This window comes from Dermacentor andersoni, chromosome 6 (assembly GCF_023375885.2).
Source record: "Dermacentor andersoni chromosome 6, qqDerAnde1_hic_scaffold, whole genome shotgun sequence".
Lineage (NCBI taxonomy): Eukaryota > Metazoa > Arthropoda > Arachnida > Ixodida > Ixodidae > Dermacentor > Dermacentor andersoni.
The window spans coordinates 120,266,829-120,276,985 of NC_092819.1; the positions used below are offsets into that span (position 1 = coordinate 120,266,829).

Below are 10,157 nucleotides of genomic sequence, written 5' to 3' on the forward strand. Positions count from 1 at the left end.
ATTTTGCCTAACTCACTCGAAATAAAAATTGTGCCCTGGCGGTGCGAGGAGAAAAGCACGTATTCTGGACATTACAAGCATGCTCCATGAAGCTTCCTCCCTGAAGGTGGTTCCCGTGGCCACTGGGCACTGCCGTTACCTGCCTGCAGGAGCACATCGAAGGTACATCGTTTGACGACACAGCCTGCTACCGGTGTCTACAACAAGGATTAGCCATACTTAACCTGCAATTTGTCAATAGGCTTTCTATCTAGAAATGTCTGTTTAGAAAAAAAAAAGTGTTCCGTCTAAAAAAATGGGAACAGAATCTGCGCTCCGTACGCAATGAAATGACATGCGCTTCCTTAAATAAAGCAGTGAACATTAAGTAGGCCTCTCCTGCGATAGGGCGCCACGATACTTACCTTGTTTCGGGACCCCAAAAATATGCTTTCCCAAGCGAGGGGCCTTTTTTTAAGTTTTCTGCCAAATGTACAGTCAATAATGACTTAGTCGCCTTGAAGGATTGTCTAGTAGTTTTGCAGTCGTAGCTTTTTTTTTCGCTTCATCAACTGCATATTACTTCTTACTGAGACGGTTGCAAAAACAATTCCTTTTAGTACACCCGTGTTACCTTAAAGGTGGTTGGCTAATTTGTGATGACAAAGGCGCATTCACTGACGCTGCCTTACAAGGTGGTTCCTCTTACGCTACAGGCACGAAGGGGCGAATGCATTACTCGTCTGTTTCGTTCAAAATGAACGAAAACTGACCGTTAACAGGGCGGCAGTACTGGCAGGAATATTGTGTTTTGTCAATGGAGTAATTTCCCCATAATGAGCGCCACTGCGTTATCGCTACAATTTACCCCATTTTTACACACGCCTACAATCGGAAGCGTATATTTCATAAAGAATCTCCAAACATCCCTAAATTTTGTTTGGCCCTGAAGTTTATCGGCGCCACCTTATACGGAATGAAACGTTTTTAGAGTCCTATAGTATGCATTCACTAGGTGTCGGCTGAGTCAGACCCGTTAAAGTGGTCTTCCGTAGAGAGACTTGTGTACATTTCTTCTCTAGAATTTGTTAAATGGGAATATTATTATTATATGGGAAGCTCTCAGCAAAGTCACGCCAAATCATTTGGGGTTTTTTGTGTGACCTTAAAGATGAATTACCCGCTTGAAAATCCGACAAACTATTGCTGCAGCCCTAAACTAGACCTTAAAATGCCTATAATTCTAAAAAAATTGTGAACATATACGCAAAAGTGTATCATAAATAACAAAACTTAAAGTAAAACTCAATGTCTTGGTTTTGTTCAGAGTGCGAAGTGCGAGTGCGAACTTAGCAGTTAGGAAATAGAAAATATGTATTATCTATGTAATAAAGGTTCATTTAAGGTGGATCACGTGACGATACAAGTTGGATGTCCTTTGTCCTCTGGAAATAAAGGCCACATCACCCGTAACAAAAGTTCGAAGTTTAACGCGCTGAAGGCGCCGCGACCGAGCAGTTAGTGCACGCTCATTGGAGCAATGATTGGACACCGGGTGCGCTTCATCACTCTGCTCGGCTGCCCCTGCTCTCAGACTGCAAGCATGCTTCGACCGAAGTAGGTTGGTGTTACTTTTATGCCATGAGCCAGAGAATTCAGGTATTGGTAGCGCTAACCAAATCTAACTGAAGAAGAAAAGCAAGAACACAAGAACCCAAATAAAGAGCCATTAACGATTCGCACCACGCTGATGCCCCTTGAGGAAGCTTCGGTCGTAATTTTAATCAAGACACCGCTCTATCATTGCGAAACATTGCAGGATGGGTCGTCACATACAATCATTTATACATACATAAATACATACATACATAAATATACATACATACATAAATAAAATACATTTTATACAACTTTAATGTCTTTAGTGGCACTTATCAACAAAGCGACGGGGAAGATTTTACAATCATTACGCAGCAAGTTGGGGCCCTTTCAGCATGACCTTCTTGGAACATTGCAAAAAGCAATTACCTGACAACATCTACTGTCACTAATTGCAATAACAACACTCTTATTTCAGGTCATATTCGCATAGAATCACGAAAACCGGAAACCTGCGGCGCATCCTACCAGCATTCCCATGCCGTTGAAACAGGGTAAAACTTCTGTAATCCCTAATCGCATCAGAATGCTTACATTTCATTAGGACTAAATATCCGAAGATAGTGAACGATGTAGCAATTCAGACATCCAAGCTACGACTAACAAACCAAACCAAGCTCGACATACGTGAATGGCACATAGTTAACATAGCAACATTAAATGCTGCGCGCTATGGAAGAGTAAGCAGCCATAAATATTTAGTATACATAACAACGCAACCCTACGTGGCGCCAAGTTTGCTTCAGGAGAGGCAGCAACAACATCACTGATATCGGGATACATTCAAGCACATTTATGTGAGGGCAATACCCCTGACTGGATGTGGGCGCGTTGGGTAGCGTCGTGATGTTGCGAAAATGAAAAAAAAAAGCGTCCGCGCTAACTAAGGTCGGCACACGAAGGAGACAACACAAAAGGGTGAAGAAGACAACACTGGCGCCAAACTGGTTTCGAAGGCCTGGATTGTGCAGGCGTCTGGTGGTCGACGTTGATGGCCACGCGGGCTGCGGACGTCACTCCATCACGCTCATCACGCTTGTGGCGCCACCCCCGCCTCCCGCTTGCCTGGCCATGTCCCTCCTCGTCGCTTCGTCCCTACGGTTCAAGAACCCGACGTACGAGAACAGGCTGCACAGAAGCTGAGCCTGCGGGAAACAAACGAAATGACCGGCCAGGTGGAATTTCCACAACTGAGCCCCGCCTGCTTCTTGGACGCAAACAGCTTTTCTTTAGATCGCGCTAAACGCGAGTCAATAATCTCGTTTGCTTTTCTGCGTACAGCGCAAACAAGGAGGAGACACGAAGACGTGCGCATGCCCAAAGCGCTTTGGCCCTGCCACCTCACCCAACTCGTTGAAGCCTCCAGCCTAGCATCCTCTGCATTTTCATCGAACGCGTCGCGCCGTTGATCGCGCCTTCTTTCGCAATTCCATTAACACGCTCTCCAAGTCTATCTGTCATCGACCGTGCCTGCCTCTATGGGTTAGCAGTATTTGGACGCGTTTCCAGATTGAATGGATTGAATTCTTGGCTCTTTTCGTTTCTGAGAAGCACCGCATTTTTTCTTGCGTTAGCATTAGGAGTGTCAAAGTGGAAAAGAATGCATGTGTGTATGTACGGGGTTGATCGTCTTTAAGTATTACGGAATTTAAAAAAAAAATCGCATTTGGCAGATAGCATAATTCTTCCACTTAATCTGAATTATTCCAATAAACGGGAAAGACTGAGCCACTGAGCCGCTGAACAATTGAGCCGCTTGTAACTGCAAGTCACCTGGATTTTCAAAGAAGTTTCGCGCGCTTTGTCTGTCGCGCCAAGACCTTAATATGTTACTTCAACGTTGTTGCCAGCAAATGTTTACTGGGACGGTATTGCTGACAATGCTACTAACATTCCTCAACATGTCAGATGTTCAAACGCCATATCCGCCTCCTGTCTTTAACCATTATCTTTATTAGTACACTGTGCATAATGGCCTCTAGCGTAGAGATATATGTGTTTCAATCAAAATGAGAGTGTATGCAGGGTGAACATCTTTAAGTTATCCGGAATTTTTAATAAGCGCCTGTTACAGATAACCTACTTGTTATCCTTGAGCTGGATTGACATTACCGCCACGAGGAATAGAAACACATATTCAACTAATTAACAGTAATTGACCAATTAATATCTTACATTCCTTTACAGCACATATTTCAATTTAAGAATTGTAGCCGGTGAGCTTGCAAGACGTGCCTACTCAAAATGAATTTCCCGGATTACGCCAGTTTCTGCAACATGGAATTGTTAAAACTTCCTTAAACTTAAAGGGACACTAAATATTACTATGCAGTCAAGTTAAAGTGATAAAACAATGCTCCAGAACGTCTAACGCGTCAATATAATCGCGAACAGAGCTTTAGTAACAGATAAATTGAGGTAAATACATAACACGATTTGAGACCCCCCAGCGACATACCGGTACTAGCCCGATCACGAAGGCACTCCTCATCATAATCTATGTCACTAGTACTCAACTACTCGTACTAAAAAGATCATTTCATTAGGTTATAAAACGGAAGAAAATGCTACTTGTCTATTTCTATTTGATTGTAAGAAAAAATAACATTTTGACGTTACCCTTCAGTAGTATGGGTAGTCGAAAGGTTTTGTTTTCGCTCGACTCCGCGCGCTCGACTATGCCCCGTGCGCGCTTTGGAGTTTCAGTTGTTTTGTTATCGCGTCATGCTGCGATGGTTCTGCTGGCTCGCGAAAGTTGCATTTGGAACAAGCAGCGAGAATGCCACGTCCATTTGATGTAGTGGGATGCGCGAACGGTCCGCGCAACTTGGCCAAGGGCAGCTGCAGCGGCGAATCCAACGTTACTTATCCCTGTGTGCCAACGAGTGAACCTCTCCGTTCGAAGTGGGTAAGTGCCGTCCGTACCTCTGCCACAGCGCGTTGGCAAAGAGCCGAAAAATCGCATAGTGTGCTCGCTGCACTTTCGCCCAGAGGATTACGAGTTCAACGCCGACTTACTGAAGTCGTGTGGAGTGCCTATCAAAGCAATGTTTTCCCGTAGCTATGTTCCGTCGGTCTTGCCTGCATTCTCCGAAGCGGAAGAACAACTGCAGGTCGAAGACGGGGCGGTGAGTGCGGCATTTGGCTTTCACGAAGGAAAAGCTACAACTATACGAATATGTACAGGCATGACATACAGTTGCCGTCGTAGTAGTACGCAACGACGCCGGCAGTGCGAGCCCTCAGCAGCAGGCCAGGTTCATCAGTGCTTAAAGCACTGAAGTCGAGCCCAGCATCGCGAGCCAATGTCGTTGTCAGGGTCGTTCATTGCAACGAGCGTCAAAGTTGGCGTCATAAAATAAAGAACCAGCTTATCGTCGCGCGCTTTCCCTTCCGCTAGCCACCATAGTTCCGCTTTCGCGCTGCTGTCAGCTCTGTCTTGGCTCTGTTTCTGGCCGCGCGTTTGCCTTTTGCGAAGAAAAGCCGTAGCGCTGTCTGCGGGCACCATTTTAATCACCGACGGCGCAACATCACTATAAGACCATACGTCACCACTCCTCGATCGGAGGGCGGGCGATTTGAAATGCGATAGAGGTACGCGGACGCTTCAGATGTGTGTGTGTGTGTGTGTGTGTGTGTGTGTGTGTGTGTGTGTGTGTGTGTGTGTGTGTGTGTGTGTGTGTGTGTGTGTGTGTGTGTGTGTGTGTGTGTGTGTGTGTGTGTGTGTGTGTGTGTGTGTGTGTGTGTGTGTGTGTGTGTGTGTGTGTGTGTGTGTGTGTGTGTGTGTGTGTGTGTGTGTGTGTGTGTGTGTGTGTGTGTGTGTGTGTGTGTGTGTGTGTGTGTGTGTGTGTGTGTGTGTGTGTGTGTGTGTGTGTGTGTGTGTGTGTGTGTGTGTGTGTGTGTGTGTGTGTGTGTGTGTGTGTGTGTGTGTGTGTGTGTGTGTGTGTGTGTGTGTGTGTGTGTGTGTGTGTGTGTGTGTGTGTGTGTGTGTGTGTGTGTGTGTGTGTGTGTGTGTGTGTGTGTGTGTGTGTGTGTGTGTGTGTGTGTGTGTGTGTGTGTGTGTGTGTGTGTGTGTGTGTGTGTGTGTGTGTGTGTGTGTGTGTGTGTGTGTGTGTGTGTGTGTGTGTGTGTGTGTGTGTGTGTGTGTGTGTGTGTGTGTGTGTGTGTGTGTGTGTGTGTGTGTGTGTGTGTGTGTGTGTGTGTGTGTGTGTGTGTGTGTGTGTGTGTGTGTGTGTGTGTGTGTGTGTGTGTGTGTGTGTGTGTGTGTGTGTGTGTGTGTGTGTGTGTGTGTGTGTGTGTGTGTGTGTGTGTGTGTGTGTGTGTGTGTGTGTGTGTGTGTGTGTGTGTGTGTGTGTGTGTGTGTGTGTGTGTGTGTGTGTGTGTGTGTGTGTGTGTGTGTGTGTGTGTGTGTGTGTGTGTGTGTGTGTGTGTGTGTGTGTGTGTGTGTGTGTGTGTGTGTGTGTGTGTGTGTGTGTGTGTGTGTGTGTGTGTGTGTGTGTGTGTGTGTGTGTGTGTGTGTGTGTGTGTGTGTGTGTGTGTGTGTGTGTGTGTGTGTGTGTGTGTGTGTGTGTGTGTGTGTGTGTGTGTGTGTGTGCGCGCGCGCACGAGCGCGCGGCGAACAAGCGTGAGAATGACGGCTACTGCGCCAGCCGAGTGATGGTGTTCTGCTCCGGACCAGCGTCCGTTGCACATCTCTCCTCGGAGACGCACGATGTGTGTCCAGTGACCTCCTAAATAACACTCTGCACTGAGTTGAACAAGGCTTACATTTTCGATCCAAGACCTCAAAGAGGTGCGATGTAATGCTAGCGCACTTCTCTCGCTGTTTACCGCAAATCGCCACTGAATTTTTTGTTCTGTATGTGAATCTTGCTCCTTCTCAATGCACAGAACAAAAGAATATGGACTTTCATTTAGAGCCACTTCTGTCTTTAAACATTTCGAACGCCAGCAGGCTAATTTCAGCACAAGTGAGTGAATAGGACTTAAGCACGACGTTTCTCTTTTCGGTCTCTATTCAAGCGCACTGCGCTTTCTGTCATGACATTAGGTGTGTCATTAGTGCCCCTTCATTATATGTGCACCCACTCACCCCATGTGACAGCACGTGGCCTGCTGATTTCGTTTATTAATATGCCGTTTGCGACTAAGAAGTAAGCAGCTTGTTTCAAAAGGGCGGCGCAATCATCACTGTCCGGGTTAGTGAGACCACTCCACATGTTGGTCAGAATCATTTCAAGCGTATTTTCGCAAACTTGTCGCGCCAAAACAATGGCAAATATTAGGACCCACGACCACAATAAGTACCCTAACAATGGTTGTGGCTTCGAAGCGAAAAGATTACTGAACACAAATTCTTCAACGGTAATGCAGGCCGGCACATTGCCTAATCTGGTAGTGGCCATTAATACTACAATAGGTGTTCTAACAATGGTTGGTGTCCTAACAATGGCTGCTGCTTCCAAGCGACAAGATCACTGCACACACTTTCTTCGAAGGCACTACAGGCCGGCACATTACCTAATTGACAGTGACCGTTAATAGCCATAACGAAAACGTTGTAGGCCGTCTTCGATAATTAGTGAAAATTAGCTAGAATGTTACCTTTATGATAAGTCGTATGATCACCCAGGCAAAATGGAGGAACTGTTTCGCCGTCTGCAAGACATTTAAACAAGTTGGTTTATTAAAATTGATGTTACGCCGCATACGGAATGCCCGCTCGCAGCAAGTCACAGGAGGTGATGAAAGTCTCAAATTTTAATATATATGTCTTTCTTTGCAAGCAAACCTGCCAGTGAAAAGATTCACTGTTGTACTTGATGCTCCCGAAATAAGTAAAATTATCGATAGGGGGTAATCTAATAAACAATTAAAATATCCCAGTTTGTCAAATTCATGTGACTGAACCAGGAACTACCCTACTGAAAAAGAAGCCTTGCATTCCTCATACCTCCTATATACAATAATATCATATGGTGTATAATATTATTGCTCATGCTTCATATCGAATTATTCGATATCGGAATCATGGTACATATGGGTTTCTTTAGTAGGGTGGCTGGAAGGTAAAGCGTTTTATAGCGATAATTTGCACCTCGGTGCCTGCGAGCACACTACCATTACAAAAGTCGTTTTATGAAGGATTTGCATTTCACCACATAACAGTAACGTATTATTTAAATGACTTAATGTATCGATGATGGATGCCTAAACAGAGGCAAGCATCGTTGTAAGTTAGTAGTCTTGGTTCATATTGGTTATTTCCGGATTGGGTGAATTCTGCAGTCACAGCGGAGTACACCCGGATCTATAGGTGTATTTAAGAGTTGCGGAATACTTACCGTAGGCGGTGGCTCCCGTATCGCCAGCGATTTTGATTCAGTCTATGAAGAGGAGAGGGGAGAATGCGCTTAGCTCAAAAATTTGTTTAATTATTTTGTGCAACACGGATTGTGAGCGAAACGCGCGCTACTTTGCATCTGATTTCAACGTTTTATTTCAAGGCGTAAATGTGGTGACTTCTGGGAAGTAAAAACTATTCAAATCCGTAAGCGACGAACTAGTTTCCAGTTCTTGCATGCAGAATCAAGACTCGTGACGTTAGATTTCTTGCTAACGTGGGAAGCGAGATGGCTCATGACACATTCCTTCATGAGGCAGGGAACACTGTAACCAGATTAAGAAGCGGTAACGGCAGTATACAAGCACATATAGAGCCATATTTTCTTTCTCGCCTTGTAACGCTTTCTTTTACCACAGCCTATTCTGCGCACCAGTATGATGGCGCGCAACAAGTATGGACCTAGTAACCCCACGCGTAATGCAGTGGTTTAGGTGCATCGGCCAAAATGATGCACGAACACAGGACGAACAAAACTCGGATTGCGTATGCGCTAGTCATCACAGCTCTGGAAAGTTGGAAACATTTCTTTCCTTTAATTTCTTCATGCCCGGATTCTTATTCGTTAAATACAGCCGGGAATATTTGCTCGCAAGATCAAATGGCACCCATTTTACAAATTTTACATCACAAAAAAAAAAAAAAAAACGTTTTGCGTTAATTAAACCTCCCCACGCAGCGCCGAGCAGTGCAGACGTGGAAGCATCGGCTCCTTTTCTTTTTCCATGCTCCGGTCGCCAATTCTGAGAGTACAACGAAAAGAAGCATACCACTGGATCCCCGAAGCGACGGCGAATCTACTGACACCAAGATTCGAGGTGGGGCTTGTATTTTCAAAATTTTACGGAACGTTTTCTGCTCCTTAGTGAGGAGTAGGGCCTTTGTTGGGCCTAGTAAGCCCACCTGACCGCAGCGATGGCGGATACAAACATGGAAGATGAAGATTTTGCTCGAAATGAAGGAAACAATGCTCCCGACGACTTCGGCTGGCAAGTTGCGGCTGGCCGAAGATCACGAGGTAGCACAAAGGCTGTGGATTAGGAGAGCACATTGCCACGTAATCAGCGAGAGCATGGAGTCAAGGGAACCGCCGTCGGTGGAATGGTTAAGAACAGGGTTATCAAAACTTCGAGGATGCCTCAACTGCCTGAGCAGCACAGAAAGGTCATTATACGACCTCGAGGAGTGCTCAATTTGAACAAGGTGAGCACCACCACGATGGGTTCCGCAGTCATCAAGGCGTCCGGCCTAACGGAACAGGAGGCCCGTGAAGATGTTGTCTGCCCAAACTTCACTCAATATATCATCGTAGTCAGCACACCTAAGCCCGAACATGCTGCGAAGTACGTTAGAATCAAGTATTTCAAGATTATGGAAACGGAATGCGAGGTAAATGCATACGAAGCGGCACCACATGCCACATGCAAAGGCGTCATCCGAAGAGTGGACATCAGAGACTCGCAAGCTATGATAACAAGAAATATCGTGCATGACTTGAGCCCGCTTGCGCTGCCTGCCAAGCGCATCAAGACGTCGAGATCGGTCATTGTACTTTTATATGGACTCAAAGTGCCTAATTTTGTCAGGTACGGATGCACAATAGTAAGATGCTGCCTTTACAGGAAGCAATTCGACGTCTGCTTCACCTGCGGAAGGGTCGGGCACCGCTCTGACGTGTGTCCAACACCTGACTTTGTTCAGTGCAGGGGATGTGGAACTCGCAACCCAGGAGACGAACATGTGTGCGTTCCTAAGTGTAAATTTTGTGAATGCGATCACCCTACCGGCGACAACGACAAGTTTTGTAAGCAAAGATTTCAAATCCCTTACGTCGTACGACTCCGTCGAAGAGAGCGCAACAGGACTCGGTCGTCAACAAGAGCGCAGTCGGAGACGCAACAGCTGGCGCCCAACCATCGCCCCGAGGACAGGGAGCACTCACGCTCCAGGAGTCGCACCAGATCCAGGCATCGTTCACTATCCAGGGAGCGAAGGCGCTCCAAGTCAAGGGAAGCGCAGGTGCGCTTCGTGCAAAGGGACTCAATACCTGGCGAGAAGAAGACGCCAGGAACCACCTGGGCTGACAAAGTAAAAGGTATGGCGAGGGTTGCTGGGG

At 46.2% G+C, this 10,157-nt stretch overlaps 1 long non-coding RNA gene across 1 annotated transcript; it reads right to left on the reverse strand.

Annotated features, from left to right (window-relative positions):
- Positions 1–2,410: 2,410 nt before the first annotated feature.
- On the reverse strand, positions 2,411–8,029 carry LOC129382338 (uncharacterized). The gene is made up of 3 exons (XR_008610419.2): positions 7,983–8,029; positions 7,243–7,296; positions 2,411–2,783 (listed from the first exon to the last, which is right to left on the reverse strand). It is a non-coding gene; the product is annotated as an uncharacterized lncRNA (long non-coding RNA).
- Positions 8,030–10,157: the final 2,128 nt, after the last annotated feature.